Source organism: Bos taurus, chromosome 4, assembly GCF_002263795.3.
Source record: "Bos taurus isolate L1 Dominette 01449 registration number 42190680 breed Hereford chromosome 4, ARS-UCD2.0, whole genome shotgun sequence".
NCBI lineage: Eukaryota > Metazoa > Chordata > Mammalia > Artiodactyla > Bovidae > Bos > Bos taurus.
Window position 1 is genome coordinate 82,649,821 of NC_037331.1, and position 16,253 is coordinate 82,666,073.

Consider the following 16,253-nt stretch of genomic DNA (forward strand, 5'->3'; position numbering starts at 1 on the left):
GAATGAAGGCCAACGTGTAATCTATCCTTTGTTACTTAATAGCTGGGACTTTTTTCAAGTTACATGATGGCTTGAATTTCTCTTCCCATTGAAAATAAGAACAGCAGTGGCCACTAACCATCTACTGCAGATGAACAGCCAGCCTGTAATTCAATGGCAACTTTTCTTCCTTTTACCTCTTGCTGGGTTGTTTCAATCCACACCACGTTTGTATTTATCTAGCAACTCTTTTTAATGACTACTTTATTTTCCCCTACAGATAGAGACCTTGATGTAGACATGTCCCCCAAGCCCACTATGTTTCTTCCTTCAATTACTGAAATCAACCACGATAGTGCTGGAACATACCTTTGTCTTCTGGAGAATTTTTCCCTCATGTTTTTAAAGTTTATTGGAGAGAAAAAAATGGCAACAGAGCTCTGCCATCCCAACAGGGAAACACCACAAAGACCACTGACACATACTTGAAGTTCAGCTGATTGACCCTGACTGAAAAATCCATGGAGAAAAAACACATATGTATCATCAAACACGAGAAAAATAAAAGATGAAAAGATCAGGAGATCTTTTTTCTTAAGTTAATGAAGGTATATGTATATACCCAATGCAGCCTTCCAGAGGATTTTTTTCAAAGGTAAAACCCCATATCTTCTGTAAAGCATTAATGAAAAACAAATATAAATCTTTTTTTAAATGTTGAGCTATTTCCTTACAGAATGGAAAAAGTGTAGGGTTTGAGGCTTAAGAAAGAGATCAGTTCAGTTCAGTTGCTCAGTCGTGTCCGACTCTTTGCTACCCCATGAATTGCAGCCCGCCAGGCCTCCCTGTCCATCACCAACTTACCAATAAAGAAAGAGATAAATGTGCTTAAATATTGCCCATCTTGATTTCATCAGCCAAAACATTAAGTTTATAATGATGCCTTTAAGGATTGTTATATGGTTTAAATCAAACAATATATATTGTTTTACAATATAGGAAGCACCTATAGAGTTCATAGCATACTTACTGTTCAGTCTCTCAGTCCTGTCTGACTCTGCGACCCCATGGACTGAAGCATGCCAGCATAAGCACACAAAGACAAATGCCACTGTTGTTGATCTTACGTGATCAGGAAGGAAGAATAATTGTGTCTTTTATGAATATTCTGCTTATCAAGCAAAGTCACCTCATCTCAGTCGTGCTTACTCAAACTATGATCCATAAATGTGTATTATTGACAAAATGGTGTTTGTATGAGACAGTCAGATTGCAGCTCAATAGAAAGTGGAATAATTCAACTACTGTACTTTAGTCATGGTCCATAGTCTTATGTTTTCAAGATTTGTGTTTTATATACCACCATAAGGTAAAATTTTGTAGACAAAAATAGGGTGAGGCTAAAGTGTAGAGACTTACATTCTATATAATGAATGTATTTCTTGCTAATGGAAAATTCCTCCCACAACTCTCAGTGCAGCCTTAGCACATGCTGGGCCTGGAGGGATTTCTGGATGAACACACTGGGGTGAATTACTCTTCTAGGAGGATGCCCTACAGTAATGAGTATATGGCTTTTCTGTAATCACTCAAAAGTTCTGAATCACTTGAAGTCCTGAGTATGAACACAACTGCACAAAGGTCAGTTTGAACTTTTTTCCCTTTGGTTAAAAACCCTTTTTAAACAGTGGGAAGCATGCCCCAAATATAATAAAATGTACGGAGACTTTTGCACTGAGCCATCCATACTTTTGAAGTAAGTTTCTCTGATCCTTAGTTTGTCCAGTGATCAAATTAGGTTGGACCACTTGCTTTGAACATTTTGTTCTGGGACTGCAATGAAGAGTAAGTGAAGTAATGACAGTGGAAATGCTTGCTTTCAAAAACAACACAATACATGGGGAACACATGTATACTAATTAAATAATTTTCTATTAAAGAAAAAAAAAAGAAAAAGAGAAACTGTCTTTCTGTCATCAACATCAAAAAAAAAAAAAAAAACAACAACACAGGTGTATTTATTCATACATTCATTGTGGGTTTTTTGTACCTTTTATAAGACTCTTTAAGATTACAAAATAGCCCCGAATCTTTATTTCTGTGGCTAAGAAATAAAGAGGAAGCAAACAAAGTGCTGCTTTAATATAACTACGGACTTAATTGTCCTTAGATTTTAAGTTTTCTAGTGATCAGAAAAAAATAAGAATTCAAGTAACTTTCATGGTGATGTTATCATAAAGGAGAGAAGGTTTGGGTTATAATGTGTTACACTTGGCACTTAATTGATCAGACAAACGTTTCCCGCAGGCTACTCATGGCATCAGAGTTAATGAGGGCATTTCTGTTAACTTCATTCTGCAGCAAATTTCTAAGGAGGAACCCAGTTGACTATTGTGACTCTGCTTTGCTCTATCCAACAAACCATTATCTTTACAAAAAATGTTTTACTTATACGTATGCCTTTAAAATCACTGCAGATGGTGATTGCAGCCATGAAATTAAAAGACGCTTACTCCTTGGACACCACCCTTATGGCAGAAAGTGAAGAGGAACTCAAAAGCCTCTTGATGAAAGTGAAAGTGGAGAGTGAAAAAGTTGGCTTAAAGCTCAACATTCAGAAAACAAAGATCATGGCATCTGGTCCCATCACTTCATGGGAAATAGATGGGGAAACAGTGGAAACAAAAATCACTGCAGATGGTGACTGCAGCCATGAAATTAAAAGACGTTTACTCCTTGGAAGGAAAGTTATGACTAACCTAGATAGCATATTCAAAAGCAGAGACATTTCTTTGCCAACAAAGGTCTGTCTAATCAAGGCTATGGTTTTTCCAGTGGTCATGTATGGATGTGAGAGTTGGACTGTGAAGAAAGCTGAGCGCTGAAGAATTGATGCTTTTGAACTGTGGTGTTGGAGAAGACTCTTGAGAGTCCCATAGACTGCAAGGAAATCCAACCAGTCCATTCTAAAGGAGATCAGTCCTTGGGTGTTCTTTGGAGGGAATGATGCTGAAGCTGAAACTCCAGTACTCTGGCCACCTCATGCGAAGAGTTGACTCATTGGAAAACTCTGATGCTGGGAGGGATTGGGGTCAGGAGGAGAAGGGGATGACAGAGGATGAGATGGCTGGATGGCATCACTGACTGGATGGATGTGGGTTTGGGTGAACTCCTGCAGGTGGTGATGGACAGGGAGGCCTGGCATGGGGTCGCAAAGAGTCGGACATAACTGAGTGACTGAACTGAACTGAACTGATGCCTTTTTAAAAATTGCAAATAAATACAATTCTTGCCTCAGGTTTTCTTTAGTCAGGGGATTATAAATGTGATTTGACCTATTTTTCTGTCCTTTAAAAAGTTCCACTGAAATGCCAAGCCCCCATAATAAAACTGTCATTGCTAAGAATACTTGATATATATAGAAGAGAAGATGGTTTTAGTGTCCACAGTGGTGGAATTCTGTTTTCGCTCTATAGATTAATTTTTTGCATTTCTATGGATTATTTTTACAAGGTGAAGTGAAGTCGCTTAGTCGTGTCCAACTCTTTGCGACTCCGTAGACTGTAGCCTACCATAGACTGTAGTCAACAGGCTTCTCCATCCATGGGATTTTCCAGGCAAGAGTTCTGGAGTGGGTTGCCATTCCCTTCTCCAATTTTTACAAAGTACGTTCCATATGTTTTGTCTCATTTAATGCCCCACCGTGATCCTTGGAACGCTGGCTCTGCCATCATTGGTGTGACTCTTGGCAAGTTACCCTCTAATTCTTATTCCTGTTTCATATCATGAAATCTTCCAAAACACAGTTCCCTCCACTGTCACTGGGACAAGATATTGCATGTGAAGTATTTAAATTAGTGCCTGGCACAGTAATAATCACTCAGTGACTGTTAGACTCTCAATATTGTTTTCTTTATTCCCACCTACACCACATTTGTAGAATCTTGTGCAAGAGAAGCTGATAATGGGAATATGAATGATATAGAAAGGTGTGGCTGGTTGTTTATTTTTCCCAGATTGGAAATTTGCTTGAGCCAGACTCCTTCAAACATGAGATTCCACTTTAGTTTCTGGGATCAGATGAGTTCATTTTGATGCTGAATTGACCTACTGAATTGCACAGAATCAGACCAATTATTCCTGGATCATGGGGCTCCTATTTTTAATGAATGTTTCTTTGTCAGCAGAGTATATACTTAGATGTGTGTGTTACAATAACACATGTATAAACTCATGTGCACACTGTCAAATAACAGGCACGAAAAGTTTATTAATAACTGTTCTATTTCTTGTAGTTGTCACTTCAATTGTCATTACTACTGAACTTCCAAATGGTGGTTTGATGGATGAAAGGGATAAGTTTTTGTATATGTTTGCCTGTAAGTCAGGCTTCAGTCATTTTTACCTTCTGATTATTTTATCTTTTGAAGTTTTCCTGGCTTAAAAGGCAACTCACTCCAGTATTCTTGCCTGAAAAATTCCATGGACAGAGGAGCCTGGCAGGCTACAGTCCATGGGGCCTCAAAGAGTCAGACAGGACTGAGCAACTGAGCAAAGTAAAAAAGACCAATTATCCTAAATTGTGGGGTTCATCATTGTCAAACTTTTAATGACTCCTCTTTTGTCTCTCTGTCAGGAGAATATACATACATATGTACAGATGTATGCACACAAACACACATGTATATGTACAGACACATGGACAGACTCTAAAATAATAGGTAAGGTTGACTGATAATATTTGATTCATTTCTGTTAGAAGGCACTGATATTTATTCTACAAAAGCTGTCCAACATAGGAAAATGGTAAATTTTTGAATATATATGCATTCATTTCATCCTCTAGTTTTTCCCCCTCCTAATCAAATTATGTTTTTAACTTCCCTGGTCTATAGTGGGAAAGACTATAGTGGATTTGTGGGGCTGATATTTTTAATCAGTATCTCTCCTGACTCTTTACTGGCAAAGTATATATATATTTAAATACATAGATTATACATGATAAAATATGTAGATTATGAGTGTGTATATAGACACACACACAAACATTCATATTACAGTGTCAAAAACTAGGTATGAACAATAAACTAATACTTGGTCTCCTTTCTTCCAGAAGTCACTGATGTTCATTCTACAAAAGCACGTCTGAACGATGCAAACAGTAAGTTTTGTCTATGTTTGCCTTTATGTCAGGCTACAGCATATTTTTTTTCCTCTGGATAAACTTAAGTTTTGAACTTTCTTGGTTTAAGGTAGAAAAATCAGACTGGATTTGCAGAAATAGACTGAGTGATATTTTAATTCAATATACTATCATTTCCTGCTGCTAAGTCACCTCAGTCATGTCCGACTCTGTGTGACCCCGTAGATGGCAGCCAACCAGGCTCCTCCGTCCCTGGGATTCTCCAGGCAAGAACACTGGAGTGGGTTGCCATTTCCTTCTCCAATGCATGAAAATGAAAAGTGAAAGTGAAGTCACTCAGTCATGTCCAACTCTTCGCGACCCCATGGACTGCAGCCTACCAGGCTCCTCCGTCCATGGGATTTTCCAGGCAAGAGTACTGGAGTGGGGTGCCATTGCCTTCTCCGATCATTTCCTAGGACCCATCTTAATATGGTAAATGCTGGTTTTGGTGTGAGTGGACTGTAAATTAGAGGATATAGTGATAGACCCTGAATTATCTAAACAATGGGCTTCATTCATTAGTGTGGCTTTGTTTCTTTTTAAAAATTATTTAAAATTTTTTTCTCTGAAAGTACAATAACACATTAACAGGAGATGTGGAAAATACAGAACAAACTTACATATAGTTTCAATATATATTACAGTTATTTTTTTAAGTAGATAAATTAAGATTTTAGTTGGAATTTCAATACCAAACTCTGAAAAATTAATAGAATGAATATACACAAAAGTAGGATGATATAGTAGATATGAAAAATCACTATGAACCAACTCAACATAATTAAGATTTATCTAATTTTCAAACAGCAGCAGGATACAAATTCTATTTAAGTTCCCAAAGACTATAAACCAGGAAACACTGCAACATGTCTGGGGACATAAAGCAAGGTGCAAAAATTTCATAGTTTTGTATTGAAATCATACAGTCTGTTCTCTTATCACTGTGGAATTATGTTATAAATCAATATCAAAAGATATTTGAAAACAGCCCACATATTTTCTAGTGCAGGCTAAGTTGTGTTCAACTCTTTGTGACCCTATGGACTCACCAGGTTCCTTTGTCCATGGGCTTCTCCAGGCAAGAACACTAGAGTGAGTTGCCATGCCCTTTGCCAGGGTATTTTCCTGACCCAGTGATTGAATCGTGTCTCTTTTCTCTCCTGCATTGGCAGGTGGGTTCTTTACCACTAGTGCCACTTGGGAAGCCTCATTTTCAAGGGCAACATAATGTTTACCAAGAGAAACCTTTGATTAAGCCATTGAAAGCCTCAATAAAGTTGAAAGACTGAGAAAACATAGAAAGTGATTATAGAGAAAGTGAAAGAAAGAAAGTGAAGTCACTCAGTCGTGTCCGACTCTTTGTGACCCCATGGACTGTAGCCCACCAAGCTCCTCCATCCATGGAATTTTCTAGGCAAGAATACTGGAGTGGGTTACCATTTCCTTCTCCAGGGGATCTTCCCAACCCAGGGATCGAACCCGGGTCTCCCGCATTGCAGGCAGACTTTCACTATCTGAGCCACCAGAGAAGAAAGCATTTAAATGAGAAATTAATATCAAAATGAGAGATTAATATCCAAGATACTTTTGAAACCCCATGGGTTTGGAAATTAAATGTCTACTTTTAAATTATGAGTGTATCTAAGAAGAGTGTGACTTTGCTTCTAATGACCAGGGAAACCTGATTTCTCTTTGCTTCTAGATATTTTTCATCTGTATTCAATGCTAGTAGCTAACACATGAAATCTGACACTAACTGAAAGCTTCTTATGAACAAGGTGTTGTACTGTCTCTTGCATGCGTGTATTTTCTGCTTAATCCTCATTCAACTCCCAGGAGGTGGTATAATATTTCCCCTTCAATATTATTGAAGGGAGCAAGCTATTAAAATTAAGTCCCTTGAACGAGCCACACAGCTAGATCTGGGGATTCAACCCAGGCCATCTGAATAAATGGTTTATACACTTACTTGATTCTCTATTCCTCCTTTATGATATAGATATAGAGCAAGAATCCCAAAGCCAGGCCCTGAGACAGTAAGGCCTGTGGGCAAGGGTGTAAGTGCATGGGCTTCTGAGTATCACAGACTGAAATTTAAACACCAGTTCTTTTCCTTATATATGCACATCACCAGATGGTCAACACCGAAATCAGATTGATTATATTCTTTGCAGCTAAAGATGGAGAAGCTCTATACAGTCAGCAAAAACAAGACCAGGAGCTGACTGTGGCTCAGACCATGAACTCCTTATTGCCAAATTCAGACTTAAATTGAAGAAAGTAGGGAAAACCACTAGACCATTCAGGTATGACCTAAATCAAATCCCTTATGATTATACAGTGGAAGTGAGAAATAGATTTAAGGGCCTAGATCTGATAGATAGAGTGCCTGATGAACTATGGAATGAGGTTCATGACATTGTACAGGAGACAGGGATCAAGACCATCCCCATGGAAAAGAAATGCAAAAAAGCAAAATGGCTGTCTGGGGAGGCCTTACAAATAGCTGTGAAAAGAAGAGAAGTGAAAAGCAAAGGAGAAAAGGAAAGATATAAGCATCTGAATGCAGAGTTCCAAAGAACAGCAAGAAGAGATAAGAAAGCCATCTTCAGTGATCAATGCAAAGAAATAGAGGAAAACAACAGAATGGGAAAGACTAGGGATCTCTTCAAAAAAATCAGAGATACCAAAGGAACATTTCATGCAAAGATGAGCTCGAGAAAGGACAGAAATGGTATGGACCTAACAGAAGCAGAAGATATTAAGAAGAGATGGCAAGAATACATAGAAGAACTGTACAAAAAAGATCTTCACAACCCAGATAATCACGATGGTGTGATCACTGACCTAGAGCCAGACGTCCTGGAATGTGAAGTCAAGTGGGCCTTAGAAAGCATCACTACGAACAAAGTTAGTGGAGGTGATGGAATTCCAGTGGAGCTATTTCAAATCCTGAAAGATGATGCTGTGAAAGTGCTGCACTCAATACGCCAGCAAATTTGGAAAACTCAGCAGTGGCCACAGGACTGGAAAAGGGCAGTTTTCATTCCAATCCCAAAGAAAGGCAATGCCAAAGAATGCTCAAACTACCACACAATTGCACTCATCTCACATGCTAGTAAAGTAATGCTCAAAATTCTCCAAGCCAGGCTTCAGCAATACGTGAACCGTGAACTTTCTGATGTTCAAGCTGGTTTTAGAAAAGGCAGAGGAACCAGAGATCAAATTGTCAACATCCGCTGGATCATAGAAAAAGCAAGAGAGTTCCAGAAAAGCATCTATTTCTGCTTTATTGACTATGACAAAGCCTTTGACTGTGTGGATCACAATCAACTGTGGAAAATTCTGAAAGAGATGGGAATACCAGACCACCTGATCTGCCTTTTGAGAAATTCGTATGCAGGTCAGGAAGCAACAGTTAGAACTGGACATGGAACAACAGACTGGTTCCAAATAGGAAAAGGAGTTCGTCAAGGCTGTATATTGTCACCCTGTTTATTTAACTTCTATGCAGAGTACATCATGAGAAACGCTGGACTGGAAGAAACACAAGCTGGAATCAAGATTGCCGGGAGAAATCTCAATCACCTCAGATATGCAGATGACACCACCCTTATGGCAGAAAGTGAAGAGGAACTCAAAAGCCTCTTGATGAAAGTGAAAGAGGAGAGTGAAAAAGTTGGCTTAAAGCTCAACATTCAGAAAACGAAGATCATGGCATCCGGTCCCACCACTTCATAGGAAATAGATGGGGAAACAGTGGAAACAGTGTCAGACTTTATTTTTCTGGGCTCCAAAGTCACTACAGATGGTGACTGCAGCCATGAAATTAGAAGACGCTTACTCCTTGGAAGGAAAGTTATGACCAACCTAGATAGCATATTCAAAAGCAGAGACATTACTTTGCCAACAAAGGTCCGTCTAGTCAAGGCTATGGTTTTTCCAGTGGTCATGTATGGATGTAAGAGTTGGACTGTGAAGAAGGCTGAGCGCCGAAGAATTGATGCTTTTGAACTGTGGTGTTGGAGAAGACTCTTGAGAGTCCCTTTAACTGCAAGGAGATCCAACCAGTCCATTCTGAAGGAGATCAGCCCTGGGATTTCTTTGGAAGGAATGATGCTCAAGCTGAAACTCCAGCACTTTGGCTACCTCATGCGAAGAGTTGACTCATTGGAAAAGACTCTGATGCTGGGAGGGATTGGGGTCAGGAGGAGAAGGGGATGACAGAGGATGAGATGGCTGGATGGCATCACTGACTCGATGGACGTGAGTCTGGGTGAGCTCCGGCAGTTGGTGATGGACAGGGAGGCCTGGCGTGCTGCGATTCATGGGGTTGCAAAGAGTCGGACACAAATGAGCAACTGATCTGATCTGATCTGATCTTTTCTTTATTAGCTATATGAAAAATGGGTAAATCCCTTATATTTTCTGAGCAATACGTTCCTCTTTTGCTATCAGGGAACAGATTCCTTCGGGATTCTCAATCCCTTTGCTAGATCCCCAGATTGGGAAGACTGATGTGGGGCCTAGAACCTTCGCAACAGTGTGAGAACTTCTTTGATAGTATTGTTCTCCAGTTTGTGGGTCACCTACCCAGTGGGTATGGGATTTGATTTTATCGTGATTGCACCCCTCCTACCATCTCGTTGCAGCGTCTCCTTTGTCCTTGGACCTGGGGTATATTTTTTTTTGTGCATTCCAACATCCTCCTGTCTGTGGTTGTTCAGCAGCTAGTTGTGATTTTAGTGTTATTTCAGGAGAAAAGTGTACATCCTTCTACTCTGTCATTTTGGGATAGTCAACTCATTGGAAAAGTCCCTGATGCTGGAAAAGATTGAGGGCAGGAGGAGAAGGGGGTGACAGAGGAAGAGAAGGTTGGATAGCACCAATTCAATGACATGAGTTTGAGCAAACTCCAAGGAACGGTGTAGGCCAGGGAAGCCTGGCATGCTGCAGTCCATGGCGCTGCAAAGAGTCGGTCATGACTTAGCAACTGAACAACAATAGAGAACAATCACACCAACTCAGTTATTAGAGAGATAAGATCACATATGTGGAAAGTCTTCCACAAGGAATCCATTTAGCTAGCACAGAATCAGAACTAGTTGGTGGCCCTTTCTCCCTACATGAAAGTTCTTAGTGAATTTAGATGCTCTGGCTCTGGTCCTGCTGACCCCTCCTCCATTCCCAGTATCAGGGGACCCGGAATTCATCTAACATCTGACCTAACCAAGGGCAGTGAGTTAAGAGCATGTCACCTTCTGAGATCCTTTCCATACCAAATGCTAGTGATTCTGGAGTTCTGACTCTATTGAAATAAAGTGTGGAAAAGGAAAATTTCCACAGGAAGAAACTCAGCCTTATAGTTAATTGAGTAGACAAGTCAGATCCATCATCATTGTTGTTAGTTTTTGACATCATATATTTCTTGCAAAACTTCAAAGGAGAGTAAGTGCAATTTTCCTATAACATGACAGCTGTGATGTTAGAGATTGAAGGAAAACAGGTGAGTGAGGCTTGAGCTCCTAAAGTTTCAGGAACCTGGGATCAAGACTTTGATCCATTATTTACAGTATCCTCTTTACTAAAAGCCCCTGCCCACACGACTGTGAACCCCACCTGATTTCCATGGCTTGTATTCTTCTTAGGAATCTCATTGATGCACAGTATATAATGGCTCAGATGCCAAATCAGCAATTTAACTTCATATTTATACTAAACTCTGATGTCTGGGGTATTTATTGCACATGGAGATGCAGGATTACAGAGCAGCTAAGACTGTGTTCTTCAAAGTCATGTTGCTGCAATTGAAATGTGGTTTCTGGTACTTTTTAAATGTAAGGCATAGGCAAATTATTTCTGTGTTCAGTTTACTGGTAAAATGGGATTGAAACTAATAATCTCATTGGTTATTTTAAAACTTATATAAAAGTAGAATTTTACATACAAACTCACAGAATAGGTGTTTGACATTTGATTAGTGGTTAGTGAATATTACCTATTATTACTCAGAGATGTGGTGGGGGCAAAAACAGGCTAAATGCTATTTATCAAAAATACTTTTTTCTATTGGACTCATTCATTAAAAACATAACCTTGCTTTTTAATATTTTGGGAGGATCTAGTCAATTTAGCTGAGGTTGTTGATTGACTTGAATTGTCAAGTGGGTTCTGCGTTGTACTGGTGGTGACAATGCTCATGGTGGTTGTACTTGTTTTCTTTGGGGTTTGATGGTGCAGAGGTGTCACTAGGTTACTAGAAATAAATAGTTGTGACCACTGCTTCCATTAATATATCCTATTCTCTCAAAAGAACACTTGAAACTAACCAAAATGACTTCTACTAGATACCCTGCAACTACAGCTCATGAACACCTCTGCCTATTACACCTACTTCCTCCTCATCCTCAAGAGTGTGGTCTATTTTGTCTTCATCACCTTCTCTGTGTGATGAAGAGGCATCTGCTGTGATGGAAAGAGCTCGTGACAGAGGGGACCACAAAAGGGTCAATTTTCCTTCATCATCTATCCCTAAAATTCTCTACTTTCTTGTTGGGTTAGGACTGTCTCAGTTCATAGGTGTATTTATCTATTATGTCATTTTTAGGTAACAATTTTTCAAGCCATTGGGCAAACTGAGAGTTTGACTGTAACAAGGAATTCTGCCATTACTCGGGGCAGGGCCCAGGGCTGGTCTGGGGAGCCTCTCCCACCACTGTCCCAACAACCTCAGCAGCTCCTCTCACCCCCGAATCCACAGGCCTCCTGAGCACAGACAGCAGGCAGCTCCCCGTCTCCTTCCTCAGCGCAGCCACCCAGACCATGACCCTGCCCCTCTCTGCCCCACACCCTGGAGCCTCCAGCTTTGTTGCTTGAACTCTGAACTTTAATTTTCATAATAGGCACAAAATTTAAAAATACATAAAAAGTCCATTTTTGTCTGTGTGTACTTTAATTTCATGAAATCTAATCAAGATAAGAAACAGCATGACAACTGAGCTATCAAATTCAGCATGGTTGTAATAATGGTCAATACCACATTTCTATGTCTGAGTTATTATGGTCTTTCTTTGGGACATTGGTTCCAAGAGGAGCCACAGATAAAGGAAGGTACCCATCTGGTGACTTCTCTTTCAAAGTCACCAGACTCATTGGTTTGGGATATTTGTATGGTGATACTGTGACACCCAGCATTCTTTGCACTGTTTGTGCTCAGATTGTACTGGAGTCTCACAAACACTGCCTCCTGATCCTCACATTAAACCCATGAGAACTGCTCCACACCAAAAGAGCATCAGATGGAGGGTAAAGCATGCAGACTATGACCTTTGAAGGCCTGCATTTGAACCCTGGACCTGTATTAGGATCCGTGTGACCTCAGCAGCAATTTGAACTCTCTGTGCCATCATTCCCTCATCTGTGTAATGAAGTTACAGAGCCCTGTCTCCTGGGCATGTGGAATAGATGAGTCAGTGATGTTTGATCCATGCAAGTCCTCAACAGCAACTAGTTTCTACTGTTCGTAGCTCTACTGTAGAATCAGTAGGTTCCACATAAACATGGAACCACTAAGAATCATCTCTAATTTAATTTCCTTCACACACAGGTTAGATGTGGATAAAACATCTAACATGTTGGATTAACATCTAACATGTTAGATGTTAATCTAACATTAACATCTAACATTAACATGTTAGATAAAATATCTAAAAGTGTGGATTAACATCTAACATCCCTAAAACAGGGATTCAGTTACTATCTTTCACTAGGTAATTTCATTAATCCTCTAAGAGCCCTTGAAGGAAGGTACAGTTATAGTCCACAGTTTAAAGATGGAAGAGGTGGAGTTATCTGCTCACTACAACCATTTTGTAAGTAATAATTATTTAGAGCCGAGTTTCTCTGATCTCTGTGCCTGTATTTTTTTGCCTCACATCTCTAATTCATTCATAAGAAGGAGGTCCCAGAGAGGCTAGGAAATACCCAAGGTTAAACACAGAGCAGTGGCAGAGTCCACATGGGCCAGGTCTGCCTGACTTAAATCCTGCTGCTTTTTTCAGTGTATCAGTGGCTTTCTTATTATAACTGTAAATAAATGATTACATTGATAAATAAATAATACATGCCTGCACGCTCAGTTGCTAGGTCATGTTCGGCTCTTTGTAACCGCATGGACTGTAACCTGCGGGTCCTCTGTCCATGGGATTCTCCATGCAAAAATACTAGAGTGGGTTGCCATTTCCTTCTCCAGGGGGTCTTCCTAACCCAGGGATCAAACCCATGTCTCCCGCATTGGCAGGTGGCTTCTTAACCATTGAATCACTAAGGAAGCTGAAGTAATACATAGATAATAATAGTAAATAGATAAATAAATAAAAAGTAATTAATCATATAAGAAAAAAAAGTTACCAGAGTCAGAGTTCATCACAGCCCAGATATCAGACTTTTAAAATCTCCTTCAATATTAAATAACTAACGTGCAGCCAGGTTGAGGCATGAAATAGCGACTGAAATAGTTCCAGCATTGCCAGCTCAGATCTCAGGCACAAGGAGCCATCACAGAACTCATTATACAAGTGTACAATGTGCTTTACTCTGAAAGTGACTTACCATCCACTTACCAATTTCACAAGGAAACAAAACATACATACTAAATTTATGTCCCTGGATGTTCATTCGTTGTAGTACCATTTACTGCAGCCCCTCGTGAACCATAATCAGCAATAAAAAACTGAAAATAAATGATGTCATGTGACAGACTACTCTGTATCTTTAAAAAATGTAGATTATTTTTAGAAATGGAACATCAATCAGGAAGCATCATTGAAAAAATAATCTGCATTATGAAAGTGAAAGTCACTCAGTCGTGTCTGACTCTTTGTGACCCCATGGATTATATAGTCCATGGAATTCTCCAGGCCAGAATACTGGAGTGGGTAGTCTTTCCCTTCTGCAGGGGATCTTCCTAACCCAGGGATCAAACCCAGGTCTCGTGCATTGCAGGTGGATTCTTTACCAGTTAAGCCACAAGGGAAGGCCAAGAATACTGTAGTGGGTAGCCTATCCCTTCTCCAGTGGATCTCCCTGACCGAAGAATTGAACAGGCTCTCCTGCATTGTAGGCAGATTCTTTACTGACTGAGCTATCAGGGAAGCCAATCTTCATTACAGAATCCATCAAAAATTTTGGATAATATCTTTGCATGGATCTTAAATCAATCAAAACACTCTAAAAAATATACCAACTAACCTTGCTTGAACCATTGTATTTACCTTTCTTCCTCTTTAACATTCTGCTTTTGCTTTCTCTGAATCTTTTATAGCAAACATGAGTGTATGTATGAATATATATGCAGGTATACATATTCTAACTTCCCTCTTTATACTCAAAGGTAGCATTCAGCATATATTGTTTTGAACTTCTCTGTACTTACACAACCTAGAGCTCTTTTTCTGCAAATGTACAGAGATACTTGAATAGCTAGGTTAATATATAATAATTTATAAAATAATTTCCCCTCATAATACACTATTATATTACACATTTTGCTTTTACTTTTAAAATGCTGAAATCATAATAGTGTTTTATATCATGAAGACTGTGTATGTTTGTCATTTTGATGGGAAAAAAAGTGAAAGTGAAAGCTCAATGGAAAGAATCTGCCTGCCAAAGCAGGAGACTCAGGTTCAATCCCTGGGTAGGGAAAATCTCCTGGAGAAGGATATGGCAACCCACTCCAGTATTCTTGCCTGGGAAATCCCATGGACAGAGGAGTCTGGTGGACGACAGTCCATGGAGTCGAAAAAAGTCAGCCATGACTTAGCGACCAACTTTCACTTCACTTTTTTTTCTCCATTCACAAAGTAGCTGAATGTCGGGACAGTGTTGTGAAATGTGGGATTTTGCTACTTGGACAAGTGAAAATAGAAAAAAACCTAATCTACTCAATTCCTTGTTGTTTAGTCGCTGAGGTGTGTCTGACACTTTTGGGACCCTAGGGACTGTAGCCCTCCAGGCTCCTCTGCCCATGGGATTATCCTGGCAAGAATATTGAAATGGGTTGCTATTTTCTCCTCCAGGGGATATTCCCAACCCAAGGATCGAACTTGGGGTCTCCTGCATTGACAGGTGGATTCTTTACCGCTGAGCCACTTGGGAAGTCCAGATCAACTCCTTGGTTCTTAGGAATTTGATCAGACTTCTTTAGACGAAATATGTGGCCCTGGTCTTAGAGATTTGGAACTATTTATTCACTGTGAAAAAAACAGTGTATTTAAGTGTAGAAGGCAAGAAACAGAAACGTGCAAATCACTGAAAGTTTTATGCAGCTGATGTCACAGTCAGGGCCCTGCTGGGCGTGTCTCCTGTGGTTTCCAACTTCTCAGCAACCTCCTGCCCCAACTTGCCCTGGACTGCCCTAGCCTGGGAGGGGCAGAGAGGGAAGGGTAGTGGGCCTGGGGGTGACAGTCTGCGTGGCAGCAGGAGGGGGTTGATATGCTGATGTGTTGATCAGGTTTCATTTTCTCAGGCTTCTTTGTTCACCTGCTCTGTGGAATGTGGTTGATTCATGGAAAATGCTCAAACTGGCCTCTACTGGTTGGGACTGTGCAAGGAAACGAGAACAGTTAAACCACAGCCAACTTTGCTCACTTTCAAAGGATCACAGCTAATGGAAAAAAAGATCCTTCTGCAAGCACATGTGATTGTTATCAAACACACTCTAGACTGTGTGACCCGAATTCCTCATTATTTCTTTGTATAGTTCCTCTGATGAGCTCCTACATGAGTTGGGAACTTTATGCTCAGGATGTTCATATCTGTATTTTTGTCTATGCTCATGACCCTGAAGAAAGGAGCAGACAGGACCCCTTGCAGCACTAAGATCATCCCTGACTTTCCACCAGCCACCTAGGGTCTTCCATGATTTGTGATTTTCTGAGGCTGCTACTTCTTGGTTTCATTTTTCTCTGTGTAGACTAGGTGACATAAGACCCAATCTTTGAACCAAGCTTCATGGACAGATGTGACATGCTTGGTTCCTCACAAGAACAGAGATTTGGAGGCCCGATCTCACCTGTGCAATTGAGTC

At 40.1% G+C, this 16,253-nt stretch overlaps 1 pseudogene; it reads left to right on the forward strand.

The window, feature by feature from the left end:
• Positions 1–160: 160 nt before the first annotated feature.
• On the forward strand, positions 161–11,615 carry LOC107132422 (T-cell receptor gamma chain C region DFL12-like; annotated as a pseudogene).
• The last annotated feature ends 4,638 nt before the right edge of the window (positions 11,616–16,253 follow it).